This window comes from Larus michahellis, chromosome 3 (assembly GCF_964199755.1).
Source record: "Larus michahellis chromosome 3, bLarMic1.1, whole genome shotgun sequence".
NCBI lineage: Eukaryota > Metazoa > Chordata > Aves > Charadriiformes > Laridae > Larus > Larus michahellis.
The window spans coordinates 118,078,824-118,096,621 of record NC_133898.1 but is presented as its reverse complement, the minus strand read 5'-3'; positions in this window follow the sequence as shown (position 1 = coordinate 118,096,621).

The window sequence follows — 17,798 nt, the reverse complement described above, 5'->3', positions numbered from 1 at the left end:
AAAGGCATCGGCAAAAGAAATTCTGCTTGTTCATGTAAGTGGGAAGTTTTCAGAAAACTTTCATAGGTTTGAACACTGATAACACATTTACTTTCATTATATTAAATGCATGCATTCATTGATCACTGTTATACTGAAAATCTGCTAATATACTTTAGCATTGTGTTTCATTGTAACAGTAAAAATACTGTTTTTCATTTATAGTTGGGTTATAGTGGACATGGATGTTGGGTGCAGCTTTGTATTTACATTTCACCATAATACAAAAGAGAAGGGAGAGATGCTTACATTTGTTTTCTTTGTTTGCTTTTTTGCTTGTCCCATATTTCTATTTGTTGAAACACAGTTTTATTCACTGGATGCTAATGTTCCATTTTTGTTTCTGAGAAAAGGCTTCTTTAAACTTGAGTAAACTACGTTGTAAGTTTTAAACATCTGCAGTATGTCATATAATTGATTCTATGTGTTTTGTTTAAGATAATTTTTGTCAACATTGTTTTGCTTATTTATGTTTAATGAGGATTGAAGTTACTTTTTATAAAAATGAATAAACTCAGGAAACTCATGTCAGTTATTTATGACTGTAAAAACCATTTTAAGATTATCTTTTAACAAACAAGCACTTCAATAAAACCTAAGTAAAGGTTCTTTCATTGCTACTGTCAGATAGTATGTTTTCCAGGTCTGGTTACAGGTGTTAAGAGTAATAGCCATGAAGTGTTACTAATAATTTCAATAGCAATGAAGTTAATACAATAATAGCAATAAAAATAGTAATCAGTCATATGTATTAGCACAGTCTCATTCATATCACTGCCTCCTACACTGATTTGCTCTTTCTTTTTTTTCCAGTTATATTCCAAATTCAGTCTACAGGTACAGGTGGCTTGAAGTCACAGAAACTAAATGGCGAATGAGCTGAAATCAGTGGAAGGGATATGAATTTTATTTATATTCATCTCATTGAGGACAAGGTCCTAAACAAATAACAAAATTGCTTTAGGAGTGATCTAGGAGACTGGGATAGCAGTATGGCTGGAGATAGTGGATATAACTAACTAAAATTAGGATTTTAGTAAGCAGTGGTGCTTACTTCTGCGTTTGAGCAGGAAAACAGCACAAGCGACATCTGCTTTCTCAGATAACTCCTATCATCCTTTCTCTGAAAGAATAAAGTGCATTGAAGATTTAAAAGCTGTGGAAAAGGCAAGAAGATATTAGGTCACTTGGCCCAAATCCCAGATTAAGTTAACTACTGCCCCTAGAAGAGAACCCTGAATTCCCAGCTCTCAAAGAGCCGTGCCAGCCACTGGGAAGCATCGTTTCCTTATATGAAGTTTATTTAAAGGAAAGCAAGCAAGAAAAAGAACCCGAGATTCAAAATTCCAGGAAGAAAAGCTTCAATTTGTCTTGTAAACCTGAGGAAAAGTGTGCTGGTTCTGCATTTTTTGTGTATTTCAGGTCTAATTCTAGTTCTTATGCACTGAATGTAGTAATACTTCACTGATGTTTGATTTTTACTGAAGCAAAAAGTGCCCGCTGTTGGAAAATGATGAGTACTTTTTTCATTACAGGATGCCAAGTTACTCTGTGGGAGTGTACTGAAGTGTACATAAAAGCTGCAGGCAATCATTAGGAATGTGTACAGATGTGCATGACTCTCAACAGGTATGCCCATAAAAAAGGTTGCCACATGCTAGCCCACATCCAGCTGGTCGTTACTGCCCCTTTTGCAGAAGTTATTACCCCCACTTTAATTTGCTTGCAAAGATGCTCACACGAGCACTTTGTACCCTCTAAAGTAAGGGGCTGTGAGCTGAAATATTTTGGATAATGGCTCTTGGCATATCCAGCTCATTAGGACTTAAGCAGAACAGGCACCATCCACATACAAGCAGCAACTGTATCCAGACCAGAAAGAAATAACCCAGTGATTGTCTCCAGGGGATACATCTAAACAATTCAGTGTCACAGAGTTTAATTCTTCACCAAATCTGAATGACAAATTTAGAAATTACATATAGGATGAGGCCTGGAGGAGACCTTAAGAGGCCAGCTCTTCCCTTCCTATGCCCAAAGAGAAGATCAGGTATTTCTATGGAATTCCTGACCGGTTCTTGTCCAACTTGTTTTTCAACAACCTCCAGTGACGGAAACTTCACAACCTGCCCAGGCAATGCGTTCCAGCGCTGCACTAACCTTTCTGTTAGGAGGTTTTTCCTGTCATCTGATCTAATCTCCCTTGAGCTAATTAGAAATCCTTGTTGTAATCACAATACATTATTCAGTTGATCCACATCCCTCTTGAACTGTACACAAAATCAGACATTAGTACTCCAGCTGACACCTTACTAGTGCCAAATACAGCAAATATTTCAGCTGAATTAGAGATAACAGTCCTATTTACTTTTTTCAGAAAAGCATAACATTCTTGACTCATGTCCAGCTTGTGAGCCACAGTAACTCTCAGATCCTTTTGTTTAGCCAGACTTTTTTCAGTTTGTACTTGCAGAGAAGAATTCTGTGTGTGTCCTTGTAGAACTGCATCTTTTCTGCAGTATGTAGATTTTGAATGACCCTGATCAGCTTGATCTAATGTTCTAGTTAGCCCCGCAATGAGCCAGAGGCTGGACGGATGACCTCCTTAAACCCCTTTCAGCTTAACTAATTCTATGATTCTTTTATTTTCCGAGATCACTATGAACTTAAATTCTCTTCTACAGTGTACTTAAAGCTTTCTCAGCTTGTATCATTTGCAACTTTAATAAAATTACTTTATTCTTTCCTCACAATTAGCACAAAAAATTGGCATGGTTTCTAATTCAGGACAGACCAAAAACTGAATATATTCTTCTGGATTGACTATGAACCACTGTTAAAACACTCACTGTGTGATAACTGCCATGTAATAGTAGCTTCACCACTGTCCCCATTCATCACAAGTTAGACATAACTGTAAGAAGTCTGAAACCTTCCTAATGACACCATAAACTCAGCAAAGGCTTCATCTTCAGGATACATCTGCACTCTCCCCAGACTTTTACCTTCTCCCAGAAGGTCTAACCAAATATTGTCTGAGTCTAGCTCTTTCAGCCTCCTTCCCAGAGGTAGATGATGATTTCTCATCTATTCAGTGTGATTACTGGCACTATCACAAGTTCCTAGATGGATGAGAAGCAGCATGAAGTAATAACCACTGGGCCAGATGAGCCTCAGTAAGCTTTCCATACCATCTGGGGTTTAGAGTGCTGGCAGGGTACATATCTCATGGGATGTCAAGTCCAGTAACCGCATGGATCACTTCAACTCTCTCAGGACCCAACTACTAAACAACTTTGTCTTTCATTTCCTCTTCGGAGCTCTGTACTGCATCTCATGACCCCTTGCTCCTTCACTACTGGAATTATTCTTCGCTGACTCTCAGGACAGCATGCTGGTACCAGATTGCATCAGGACTCTTCATGGAGGTAAACCCTCTGCCTTAAATAGAGACTGTCAGACTCTAAAGAGCACCCAGCTGTAGTCAGCTTCAAAAATTCCTTTCCTCTTTTCTTTTCCATCCCCTATAGCTTCCTAGGGAACCATGTTTCTTCTAATTAGACCTGACAGTCAGCGACTGCATTACATCCATCCAGACTCGTGTGCTGCACCTCATGGCCTCTAAATCTCATTGCAGAAACAATGAATGGAGTATTGCAGCTTTAAACAGCAGTCTGGTTTTTTTCATGACTTGGCTGCTATGGGTTCATGCAAGCTCGCCAGTTCCCAGGTTTCACGCCAAAATGATGGCCTTGGGCTTCAAAGTTCTTTGCTCCATGTACCTCAGAAGCAGAATTCTAGGAAGAAGAATGTGATTTCTGTGAATAAAGACATCTTCAGTTTGGGAGGTGAAGAGCTCAGAATATGTCACAAAACTTCACTCCTCAATAGCTTTTACTTGACGCTCAGAGAAATTCCTCATTCATGAATTTTCCCTCACCCAAAAGTCCATTTCTCCAGTTTGAACATGGTCTCTAAAAATTCAGTAGTTATTTCACTGTTGATATCTTTTTAACTGCCGAAGAAATGGAAAACAACTCAGCTATATGGATGCATAGATATATAGTTGGCTATTTGGACAGCCACAGACAGAAATAAAGAGTATCATGTGAGGAAAAAGAGTGAACAGGAAAAAAAGTTAAAAGCTTTGTTACTGTGAATAAATCTGAGTAAATCCAGTCCAAAGCTCACACAGACAAAACGACAGAAGAAACAATAGTTTTTAACTGTGCCAGTGTGGCTTTGTAGCCACTGCTCAGGTGGTGTCCTAGATATGTGTGATACTGGACTGAGAGACGATGTACCAAAGATGTCTTTCACAGGATCAAAGTGGCTGAATGGGCACCTACTTGTACATGTGGTTTCTTTTTTAGAGGGACTGATGGAAGTTCAGTCAGCATGTAGCACTCAGGGAACGCTGTTAATTTCTGTTTCTGACATCAAAAAAAAAGCCAAAACATCCCTTTGAAAGATATCCTGACAAAGAAAATCCACTTCCATCCTTGCAGCACTCTCATTATCTGTCTTAATCTGGAAAAGATCACATGATGGTACAGCTAGTGCTATCTTCTTTTCATCAGCTGAAATGACTTTACATATGACGTGAGATTGTCTTCATTGAGATTTGCTTGAGAAGTCAAATGCAGAAAGCAGAATTCAAAGATTATGATCTTCAAAATTTAAAGATTTAAATCTCTTCGGAATTATATAAGTACCCCTTATTTCCTCACAGGATAATTTTGGGACATTTTGAGCCAAATGTTCTGCATTTGAGATTTGCAAAAGCTATTCTAAGACTTGGTAATACTCAACTCTGTGTGTATGGAGGAAAACAATGTGTTTATTTGCTAAAAAAAAAAAAAAAGAAAAAGGAAAACTGTTGGTGTTAGAAGGGAAGGTCTTTAATTCTTGTTTTTCCTCCCTCCCTTCCTAAATCCTGGGATCAGCCAAACCTGTGTGTGCTTTTATCTAAGCTGAGTGACCGCATTGTAAACCTAACCTCGTCAACATGCTGTAAATGGTTTGAATTAATTAATTTCCTCTGGAAATCTGTTGTATCCTGTATCCTGCTTTAACCCCCTATGAAGAAGGCCCAACGTGGAAGTATCAGTTAGCACCATAAGCACAGTTCAGTGACAACTTACTTTGTTGTTAATGAAAAATGGTTACTGTTCCATGCGGAAGCCTATTGATGTTAATATGTCCAATGCTCTTGTGGGCTAACATCTGGTCTGTGTTAGATGTTAATTCTAATTCTCAGTCAATATTTTTGGACACTGCTACTGTTGGCAATTTATTGATATTACCTGTGTGTTCTGCAAAGCTTTGTTTTGATGTATGTAAAGCACATTTATTTTGCAATGATTCATTAGTATTACTTCCACTTATTTCATCATGTTGGTAGGGTTTGTAAAGACCCACACCACTAATACCTACTTTCTTGTTTAAGCCCCGTTTGATTCTCTTAAATGTTCCCATTTGAAGCACCCCATTGTTGTTCATATGTATGTTCCGTGGCCTGCCAAATGTGGTAGCAAAAGTATGTAAAAAGAAGATTTCCCTACCCCCAAAAAACCATTATTAAACTAAGCCTTAGTGGTCCACATCATAGGAGAAAGGGGAATGGAGAGAGAAGAAATATCCACACTCTTGAAGTTTAAGTACTTGCCTGTAATACCTGTATTTGGAAGGTAGTTCCACTAACGGCTCACTGTTGCTGATTTAATTATATAAAATAATTAAATAATTTTCCTATTTATTAGATATTAAGGAAGGAGCTGCCATCTTCCAGACATTTGTAAATAAAACTATATTGGAATCCATGCTGCTGATATTATAAATGATAAAAATAGTGTTCTGATATTAATAATAATGTTCACAGAATCACAGAATGGTAGGGGTTGGAAGGGGCCTCTGGAGATCATCTAGTCCAACCCCCTGCCAGAGCAGGGTCACCCAGAGCTGGTTGCACAGGAACGCATCCAGGCGGGTTTTGAATGTCTCCAGAGTTGGAGACTCCACCACCTCTCTGGGCAGCCTGTGCCAGGGCTCTGCCACCCTCAAAGAAGTTCCTCCTCATGTTGAGATGGAACTTCCTATGCTCAATTTTGTGCCCCTTACCTCTTGTCCTGTCCCTGGGCACCACTGAAAAGAGCCTGGCCCCATCCTCCTGACACCCACCCTTTAAGGATTTATAAGTGTTGATAAGGTGCCCCCTCAGCAGTCTTTTTTCCAGACTGAAGAGACCCAAATCCTTCAGCCTTTCTTCGGTCCTCTAATCATCTTTGTAGCCCTTTGCTGTACCCTCTCCAGCAGTTAAGGTACAGTTAAGGGCTACAAAGATGTTCTGATATTTTAAGCAATAGTAAACTTAATTGATAAAACAAAAGAACTGCTTAAGTAAGAAGAGTCCACAGTGAGGAACCTGTTAGAGCAAATGGACCATTTGATAGATAGACCAAGGAGGGAAGACAGAACTGAGGTTAGGAGCAACTCGGATGGAATAAATTTCCATCTAGACAATTGGAATAGAGTGGTCAAAGGAGAAGCGACAGGAAGGCAAAATGGCTTATCAGCCCAGACAAGAGAAGGCAGAGAATGGGGGCAAAAGTTAAAAGGTAGTGGGACAAAGAAAATTAAGACTGAACAAGGAGTTAAAAAAGGAGTTAGATGAAGGGTAAAGTAAGACACTAGACTGGGAGTGGAGGAAGGAATAGAACTTGGCTTGAATCCTAGGCAGGGCTGGAAACCAGGTGAGAAAAGAGTTGAGGACTGGGATGAGGTTAAGTGGAGAGTTTGTGAATAGAAAATAAGAACGGATGTGTGCTGAACCTGTGGAAATGGCTGGACTAAAGGGATTCAAAAGAAGTTCACTAGGGAGAAGCAATTCATACTGACAGCTCAAATATGAGGATGGGGCTGGTACTAGGAACCCAGTGCCACTGAGACGAGGGTAAAGGTGGGGAGAAAAAATAGAATGGCCTTAGTAAAAAACCTTAATTGTCCCTTTCCTAATTTTAGAGTGCCTAACTTTACATCTTTAGTATATTAATATGGGGGGTGATGGGGGTGAGGTGTGCACTGTAAATGTAGTTCATTAGAATGGGGGCTGTGGTTTGCAACACATTGTTAAGCAGTGAGGAGATCTTAAACATCCCCTTTTACAAAGAATCCTTGGTTGCTATGGAGGCAGTTTCAAAAGTCCTTTGTTAGAATACGTGTTTTCTGCTAATGAAAAAAGAGGTCACACATTTTTGGCTCAAAGATGATAATCCAGAAAGAAAAAAATATCACTGAAGGGGTGGAGAATTAGAAAGTCAGGCAAAAGCATGCTGCCCATAGGGAAAAGGCAGTCTGTAACTAAGGAAAGGGGAGACAGGTAGGAAACAAAGAGTCTACATTTTAAGAATATTTTCCACTTTTTACTGGTTATCTATTTGCAGAATTAAAACAAACTACCTAGGGAGGGGAAGGGCATGCCTGCTCTTGCAGCTGGAAAATAAGAGCTATGCAAACCAAAAGCAAACTGAAAGCTTCAGAATAATCCGTCCATCTGTTCCAGCAGGCACCTTTCTTACACTGCACAGAAAGGTGTCTGAGCAGTTTTCAAGGAAAGAGAAACCGGCAGTTCATCCCAAGGTCTTTCTCTTTTCTTACTCCCCAGTAGCAAGGGACTGTGTTTAGCATTAGTCTACAGTTGTGGCTTAAAGGAAAAGAGAGAGGAAGGTGTGGGATTGTTTTTTTAATTTTTTTTTAATGGGTTAGAAACCCCTAGTCACAGGATCACCAGTGAAAAATCTTCCTCGACGGTTTTATGCTGGATAAGCTGCATTGCTTTTGGGGAGCGCTGCTGTCACAGAAGGTCCTGCATAGTCAGTGTGAGCTGGAGAGTCTATTGCTGAAGACCAGCTACGCTGGAACAGGGATGGGGACAATCTAGGCGTATTCTCCAAACCAGCCGAGGCCGATTTGATCGCGCCGTGCTTCTGTTAGTGCTACAGCCCCATTGTGTGTCTGCATCTTGAGGATCAGGAGGAGGGGCACATACTGCTGCGAATGGGGCCCATGTGGGTGGACTGGGGCTGGAGAGCATATGTGAAAAGCAGATGTGGTGTGTGTTCCTGAGCAGAGCGGAGTGTGACAGCAGGGGCTTGGGAAAGAAGTCTCTGTAATGACTGTGTTAAGATATTTTAATAAAGAAGTTACCTAGTGTAAATAAATCCATATGTTTTGTAATCCAAAGTCGCATTCTGCTTCAGCATCTGGCAGTGTGGGGATTTAGCAGTGATAGAATTAATGGTATAGCTTCCTATTATATTTAATGGGGGGTGGAAAACAATTAATGACTTATTTTAAATGACAGTTTCTAGAATAGCCTTCATTAAGGAAGGCTCACAATTAAAGGAGATTATGCTTGCTAAAAGCCAGAAAGAATTACACTAACCAACAAGACCAACTTGGAAGAGGGAACCATATGCACAAGCAGTTTGTTGTTGTGTATGTATTATAACTAGGAAAGCTCAAAACTTCTTATAGAAGTGATTTGGGGAAGAAGGGAAATATTTTGACAAAATCTTGGTTTCCGTGTAAAAAGTATCTAATTTATCTGACTTTTATTTACCTTTTTCCAATCTTTTCCTACCCTCTTAACTCCCTCTCCCACAACCCAGAAGTGACTTTCTCTAAAGAAAGCAAAGGTTTTGTGGAAAGATGTGGAACAGGTATTGGGGTTTTTACTAGAAAATACTGACAAAAAGTGTTTCTAATTTGCTTGCTTTAGCAGTGAACTTTTTCAGAAGAAATAAATAACCGGCTATATCTGCAGTCTTTATGGACGTACTGGGTAAAGTAGCTTGTATACAGGTTTCCTGTTTCCCTCTAGTTCTTACCCTGTAAAATACTGACCTTTTATTTCAAGAAAGCAAGGCACAGTTTCTAGGTGAGCACTCTCAACCTATTGTTTATTTTTTTAAAGTATATTGGTCTTTAAAACACAGACTGAAGAGACCACTAGAGAGAAAACTGGAAATTACTCCTTTATAATCATTAGGAGTCTGACCATGAATATTCAAATATGCACTGTTTCCCCTGACTTTTTTTCTTGCTTTGGTGTTGCATTCACTACCATTTGTCATTTTCTTAAGGCTCACTATGTCTTAGATTATGTGGGATACACTTTAAATGCCACTGAGAATGTTTTGAAAGCAGGCAAGTTCGTAACAGTAATGAGAGTTGCAAGAGTACTTTAGCTTACCCAAGGAATCCCGTGACTCTTCTTCAAAAGGGACGGTACACTGCCAAGGGGATTTAAACAATGTTGTCCAGAAAGCTGTTTATCATTTCTGTAGCTGTCTGAACATCCTTGCCGATACAAGTGTTCTGCAGTTTTCAGTCAGTTTGTTCCCAATTTCACACATCTGTCGCATTGCTGGGGGGAAAAATAACTACAAATTTAATAAAAAATAAAAATGTGAAATGTGACCGTTTATTTGTAGCTTGCTTACCATCACTACAATAGTGATTCCCGTGTGTATTCTGGGGAATTACAGTTTCAACGGGGCACAACATTGCCCAGCTATTTCCTACTCCTGTTTTTGTCCCTTCAGGAAAAGGAGTGTCAGGACTTTCCTCTCCCCACTGGCTGGTTTGCAGGAGGGTGGGGTTAGCAAAATGATAAAAGGGAGTGAAAAGTTACCTTGTTTTTATAGTTTTGCTGCCAGTAGCTAGCCCTAGGGGAGACAGATGTATTGGTATTTAGAGCTTTGGCCATGTAAGAGATCCCTGGATTTAAAGAAAAGTGCTTGTTCCTCACTCAGCCAGGTACCCCAGAGGCTTCAGTGGATACTAAACAAATGTGCTACCTGCTGCTACAAATCTTTACACTCATGCTAGCTTGAATTTCCCCAGCAAAAAAATGCAGTCCTACGAGATTTCTAAAAAAAATAGTCATTTCTGTTGCACTGTACACAGTGAAGGATGGAGGGCTGGGCTCCCCTCCTCTCCCTGCCCCGGCGCAGGCAGCGGGACGGCGGTGCCGGGGGCTCGGCACAGCTCTCCCACGGTCCACGTTGGCCAGTGTGGACTGGAGGGCCCGAGGGCAGCCATGAGCAGCTGCCAGATGGATCTGAGAGGCGTAGGCTCCTTAATGGCCGCCGTGCCGTTGGGAGATTAGTGTGGCAGAACGCTGCCATATGCCTCCCTGCCCCAACAAATCCCCTTCGCTCCCCTGACACACATACGAAACCCTTTTCCCAAGCAACCCGTGGGGCAGGGAAGCATCTGCCTTTGGGTCGGCTGCCCTCATAAAACCTGGGCTATCTGGTGTTTTGCTGAGTCTCAAAACAGATTGGCTCACTGTCACTTTATTTATACTCTCCTATTTCCATACTTCCGGGCTCTGCTGATCTGCTGCTTTGGCTTCAGAGATAGTTATGACGGGTATGAGGACACATTGACCTTCTCCCAAGGTTCAGAAGATTGGCCAGAGCTAGACAGGTTGCTTTGGTGTCCCTGGAACATTGCATTCTCTCCAGCGGCAAAGCTGTACAGGAGAATATGTGTAGCTTGCTTACACACTCAGATCACCAGATTTGGCTGGGTATTTCATTCCCTGGGTCATATTAGCAGGGACGGTTGTGTGCTTGCTTTTTACCTCTCTGCAGCGTGGGTCACGATTTCCTATCTAGGATCATCTAGAGGGTTTAATGAGTCCCAGCACCTTCTCAGGCAGTGGCAGTCTACACTTTCTGTGACACATTGTCATTGTAGCTTTTCCTCTCATACTACAGATCTTCAGCATCTGCCATAGGGTGCTGGAGAGGAGTTTGCAGAGACATACAGAATAGGATCTTCCTAACTAAGCCGTGCTTGGTTTCCTGTAGCTGTTAAAGTCTGGGCCTGCTGACATAGACCATCCCTCCCAGTCCACGTGCAATAAAAGTAGTAAAACAGGGCCAAAATTTGTAATATGAGTGATATCATTTAAGTATTATGGTACAGTAGCAGAATTATGCCATATAGAGAAAGAGGAAGCCATGCATTTGTTAATAGCTTTTAAGACACCCCTCAAATAGGATCCATCTCACCTGTGACTTCAGTTGCCCTGAAGTCATGATTATCATGTTCATCACTGATGACAGATGAAGTAAAAATTGTCCATGCTCTGGAGCAAGAAGTGGCCATGCTCTTAATTTAGTTGTCTCTATAAGGTTCTTGCATCCACACCTTTCTGCATGCTAGTTCTGCCAGGCTTCTAAGGAAGAGCCTTTGCCTCCTTCCAAGAAGCTAACAAACACACCAATGTCATGTCTATCCCTGATAGGCATGACTAAGCCATGTTCCTCAAACACAGTTGCTGGAGCAATACTAAAATTTCTATTTATGTGAACAGATTTATCTAATGAGGACCAAAAGACACTTTTTACTGCTTCTTTATCTGGCTGCAGTGGGAAAAAGGAGACATGTCGAATTTGCTCCTTCTGTGGTTCTGGTGCTTCTGCACAAATGTATTTTCCTGTAACATTTTTACTGTTATGCCCTAGGGAGGAGTGTTAGCAGAATCCAGATATTTAGATGTTTATTATCCCCTGCACATGTATTTTCCATTAGCATCAATGGAATTTAAACCTGTACATAGGGAAAGGAAAACAAACAGTTAATGATTTAAGTGAGAGAAAGGGAAACACAGGGCCCCCAGAAAACAAGTTAGCTGTAGAGGGGAGGAAAATTATTTTCCTGAATTAATTATACATAACAGCAATGGAAAAGACCTGATGGACTTGGATCATCTCTCTCTGCCCTCTACAGGAAAGGGATTGTATCTATATTTGTCTCTCATTCTTTCTGCATAACCTAGTCCTCGAAACCTTTAGTGACAGTGAATCAAATGCCTTATCATTGGCAACTAATTACCATGACTGTCAAGAAATGTTTTCCTGATGTGCAACTTTACCGGAAAGAGAATTGCTTCCTCAGCTCAGAAAATACATGGTGAGTTATTTGTTCACTTAACTGTGACAGAGAGAAAGCAAAGAGGTAATACTAAGTGATCATAGAATCATAGAATGTCTCAAGTTGGAAGGGACCCATAAGGATCATTGAGATGCTCCCAGAAGGAAAATTACCTCCCAGCAGATCAGCCTGTTTCAGAGTGGCCATAATGGGGAACTTTGGAGCATTACAAAACCCACAGCTTTGCTTTAATTTATGTCCCTGTGAAAGCAAATCAAAAATACAGAAGTCAGACTCATAATGAAAGAATGTATGTTGTGAAGCGTGTTGTCTCCGAAAATCCCAAATAAGCAAAGAAATACCGTGGATGAGTACTGAGTCACAAGGAGTTTACTCTTCCACTGTTTAGATGAAAACAGTGGAACAGTCAAGTGTGAGATACCGAAACTTCGGTGAGGGGTTCTGGCCATTTCCACAGGCAGACAATTGGATGGCAGAACAACACAGCAGTATTTTTTCCTCCCATACTGGTCCTTCTAACATTTCATATGGTGACTCCTGATGTCTCATTTAAACCAGTGACAAGTAGACACAGTTGAGCAACCAGACCACAGCAACTGCCGGTGCCCCTGCCTCCCCCAGTACCGCATTACCCATGTCACCAGTGTAACAAGCAGCTAATGGGCACCAACGTACAGCTTGGGGAAACTGGATGCTCCGACACAGACCATAGCCTCTCAAATGACCATGGAAAAGACACTGCCTGGCACAGAACATCTGAAAATATTTATGTTCGTCTATTTGTTACGCACACCTTTCGGAGGAATTAACTATTCCGCCTGGTGACAGCCATTCCCACAAAAGTGGAGGTGGAGGAGTTGCATATATCACTACATCCACCTGTGGGAGAGGTTGTTTCTTCTAGACAGACTTCTTGCTTTGCTTCAAAAGTGGTTAGTCAGGAACATATTCTGAGATGTGCTAAAAGACAAGACAAGTTTTCTGTACTGTTAATTTAGCTAAGCTCATCATACCTTGTAATTTTGCTGCGGTGTCCAGCCAGTCTATTTCTCTCTTTTCATTAAACTTACAGTAAAAATGTTAGGGGAACTTAAATGAAATAGGTAACTGACTCATTTCTGGAATATCCGCTGACCTATATACTCAGAGGAATAAGAGGGCTTTGATGTCAGGTTAGGAACAGAGCGGTGCATTTGACTGTCTAAGCTCAGAAGGACAGAGAAAGCTGAGGGAGAGCCTCGGTGGATTAATACCATTAGGGATATTCATGATGTGATAGTGACACTTTTATTAAAGGGTAAAAAGTAATGCTTTACTTTGGAAATATAATTTTGCCTGATATTTTAACATTGATATCTCTGGGATGATCATTATCCTTTATTCACTTATTAATTTCAGTATTATTTTTCCACAATGGAACCTATTGAGGTTTCCATATTAAATTTCTAAATTGTTACTGGAGGAATGAAGCAGAATACAGTCATTCAGAACAAATGAGAACTGATAATTAAAAATAAATACTTCAGTAACTACAAGGTGGTTCAATTAAGGTAACAAAGAGAACCAATTGTGATTGATCCATTCACAGTCTATTGTTACAAATTGGATTTGAATTCTGTCTAGATGGGAACCGGCAAACGATCTCAAGGTTGTGAGCACCAGATAAAGAATGATGAATTACTTGAATTACTTGCATTCAACCTTCACTTATTTTCAAGGTAGAGCTGATGTTAGGGTACCAACTTTGCACTGGTGATTTCAGCAAGACTTCGGCAGCTTTTTTTGGGGATTTGTTTGGGTCTTTTTATTTCCAGTAGGTAATTTTCAGTCAGACTCTATGGAGAAATATATGCAATGAAGCAAGCAAAAATCTTACAAAGTTGGAAGCATGAGATAGCAAAGAAAAAAAAAGTCCCTGCTAGTTCTATACTTGGAGAACAGTTACAAGGAAGACGGACGTAGACAGACTGCTGTCACAATTACAAAGCCTGGAGGACTGCAAAGGCCAGAGTACTGATCATCTCATTAATGATCCAATAACTTCATAGATGTTTTGTTAACAGATGATTTCATGTACTTCTTTCCACTGTTAAAGAGTAATTCAAATAAAAGAAACTTAGAAAGATATGAAGTAGGCATTGCACCACCTAATTTGTTGAATTAAGGACACAGGACTAGACTCCTACTCTTCTTTATATGATGACTGAGAAGAGTCACACACCTCAGAAAGGCAGTGACAAACCTGACACACTGAGCAAGAAGCTATTTGGAAATCCCAATTTCTGAAATTCCAGCCTGCTTTGAGTTCTTTAGGCCAACTCCAAGAGACCTCTTGATGTATCTGAAACCAAAGACAAGGATTCTCTCTGGAGAAATACCAGGCACCATCTAAAATAACTGATCACAGCTACAGCTTACCCTTTAAAACATCACCAAAACAGCTGTTGCTACCCAGTTTTTCTGTAACAAAAAGGTGATTATAGTATTCAGGCAAGAGGAAGTGCAAAAGCCAGATTCTGTTCTTTTCAGTCTGAGAAGTTTTAAATTTATACTTTTCATCTCAGTAAGCATTTTTCTCCTGGAAATAAACAGTTATTCTAACACTTTACTGGGTAGAAACAATATTCTGCAACTTTCTTGGTGAAGATAGACCACTGTCTAGTAAAGAAGATAAGTTCAGCAGGTTTTTTTCCCTTAGCAAAGTGAAAAAAAATCTGGAAATGGAGGTATTTAGTATTGATGCAACAACATTGCTATAAGATGATGTCACAAAAAAAAAAATACGTTAAAAAAATCCCAGTTGTGAGGTGTCTCTTTCTCTCTTGAAAAGAACTTTCTTTGTCTTCCATTTATTAGCAGTAAATAACATCCCTGTGTATTAATGCAGGAGGATAAATTTCAATATGTTTTCCTGCTTCCTCATCTTTGTGAGATCATTCCCACTAAACCTTTCAAAAATAATTACTGAAAATCAATTGTCCATAACTCACCTAAGGGACTGTACATGTAAAGGTATTTTGGGGAACATAATCGTTTGTGAGTTGTAATATTTGTAGCCTGCCCAGTCAATAAAAGCTGGGGTTTTATACTATGTCTTTACCTGCTAGTCTTTCTTTTTTAAGTCTGTTTCTTCTTTCGTCGGAGAGGAGACATGAGGTAAAGTGATCAAACACAATCTTCAGGAGCAGCTTTTGCAGGATGATTTGTCAGGCACAATGAATGGAATATTTCATTCCATTAAGTGAAAGGAATCTTAATTGATACTTGAAAGCAATTCCTTTGACAAGAGGAGGGGTTTTTACAAAGTTCTCCTACCCTATCCTGAATATTATGCAGTTTAGCGATGCTAAATACCAGAATATAAACTATTTTCAGCTAGGTCTGAGGGAGTAATAATTTCTGTAGGAGTTAAGTATCTTGTTACATGCATTTCAAAACAGAAACATAAAGGAAGCAACAGCTAATAGGGGAATGTGTAGAAGATGTTAGACTGCTGGTCCTCTCTGCCTCCACCCTCCCGCCATGCTTCAGAATCCATCTGAATGACTTGAAATGTACTGTTGTTTTGTCTTTGCTATATACAGAATGATAACTCACATACTTCATATAATATTTGTTTTTCAGATTTTTCCCCCCAATGGATTTGTTTTATAGGTCCGTATCGATAACAGAATGAAGGAAAATTCTCTTTATTTTAAAATTCATTTTCTTCTCACAGTACAGCTGACACTGCCAAGTTATTTTAAATCAGAGAAATTAAAAATGCAAGACTTCAGAAAATGCCAAGAGACCACCTAGTCCATCCTGTGTTCTAGGAAGCATAAGAATATGTACACAACAGCGATAAAAATGATTGAAAAACCTTGCTGATTATCCCAAAATCTTCCTCATAGCAGAAGTCAACTTCATGGGCATGTTGCTCTTACTAATTTCTTAGTGTCAGGAATTGAGTTAGCCATCTGTCCCTTTCTCTGGGGTCACTGTCATCCTTGGCAAGTTTACAAAACTCTTGCCAAGGTTTTTCCTATTTCTTCCCTCACTGCTTCCCCTTCAGACTCGAGGATGATATTTGTGTAGGCCTGGAGGAGCTCTGTCCACTTAAAACAGCTATAATTGCCATTCAGTATTTTGCTACCTCTGCCCTCAGGAAATTTCCTGTGGTTGTCTTTAGACAGTCTTTACGAACAGTCCTGCAGCAAGTTGACCGGCTGATGATAGTTCTCGTTTTCTATCTTGCCCTCTGACCCTTCCTTCTCACATACTCATCCTATTTTAAGCAGGGTTTCAGCAAAGCTCTCTTCCTAGCCTTCTTTCTTACCTGTATTCCTCTTTCATCTGTCTTTGTCTTCCATAGAAAGTGTTCCAGGTGTTTAGTGTTTAGGAATACATCCTCTGTTGACAGCTTCTTTTGTCCCTTTTCACTACGTCATGACCGTAACAGGCAGATGGAGGGTGGCAGTAGAAGTGCTCAGCTTGCTAAGCACTGTTTCCTTATGTTATCAATACTATTACCTAGATTTAGTTCTTTACTGATACAGAAAACAAATCTTTTCCAAAATGTAAGTGTATACTTGTATACCTAAATCCCATTGCCTATCATTTTTTGCCCCCAGTGTCTTTAGTTTCTGCTTTTAACATTACATTGAACTAGACAGAACTGGTCTTAAACATCTTAATTTTTACGTAAAAGGCAATTTGTAGCTTTTTAAAAAAATTAAAACAAGTAAACATGGCTAGAACAAGCTGCTATGGTATATGAAATTAACGCTACTGCTCTACATCAGGAGACATCTCAAAGATCATTGACATTAGATTCTCAAGCCTATAGTATATTTCCATTTGTAATTCACACCTGCAACGTAGAAATGTCTGGTGAATCAATGCAAAAAGCCAGCGAAGTCTACTCTTTGCTATCTGTCTCTTCTTCAAGCATTCCTCACATACAAGGATCCTGCCAAAATGCAGTGGGACTCAAAACTCCAAAAGCCTCAAGTCATCAGAAGATCTGTTTCACCTGAGAATCCAGCTCAGTGGGAAGAAGCTCATCTGCCACTTAAATTCTGTCACCACCTGTGGTACACTGTGCCGCAGCTGCTCAAAATTACATATTATTATAGTGCAGAGGTGGAAGAAGAACCAACTGCACTTAGAGGGATTTTAAAGAGCTAGAACGTATTTAGCCCTCTGAAACTTTACAAGTTTATTACCATTAAAATGCTCAGGGCTAATTAATGATGAGAGCTCAGAGTTTTCATCTTGTTGGTTGCAGCAGCAGCTGTCAGTTAGCCCTATATAAATTATATTTTGTTCAGTAAATTCTGTTATTCTTACATTGGGTGAAGATTCAAAGAACGTATACACTTCTGATGCTCTCTGCATACCTTTCATGTTCAAATGCTTCATATATGATATATAATTATCCTTATTTTACTGAAGGAGAAGAGATATTCAGAGATATGCACAACCCAAGCAGAATGTCAGTCAAAACCTAAAAGCTTAACTAAAATTTCTGAGCTTTTGCACAGTCCGTAATCTTCCTTATCATAACATCTGTTGTAGCTGCAGATACAAAAGCACAAAGAAGTTGCTATCAGCAGGCACTTCTGTGCAGGTAGGAAAGGAGGTTTTGATTGATAAGTTAAACCAATTAAGCACTTCATGGAAAATTCACTCTATTCAAGTTCACTCACCCTGCCCCAGAAATCTCAGGTTTTAATCAAGCAGCCCATATAGCTCAAGTTTTCTGACTGTGTGGTCTCTGTGGTCCTACATTTATTAACACTGGATCC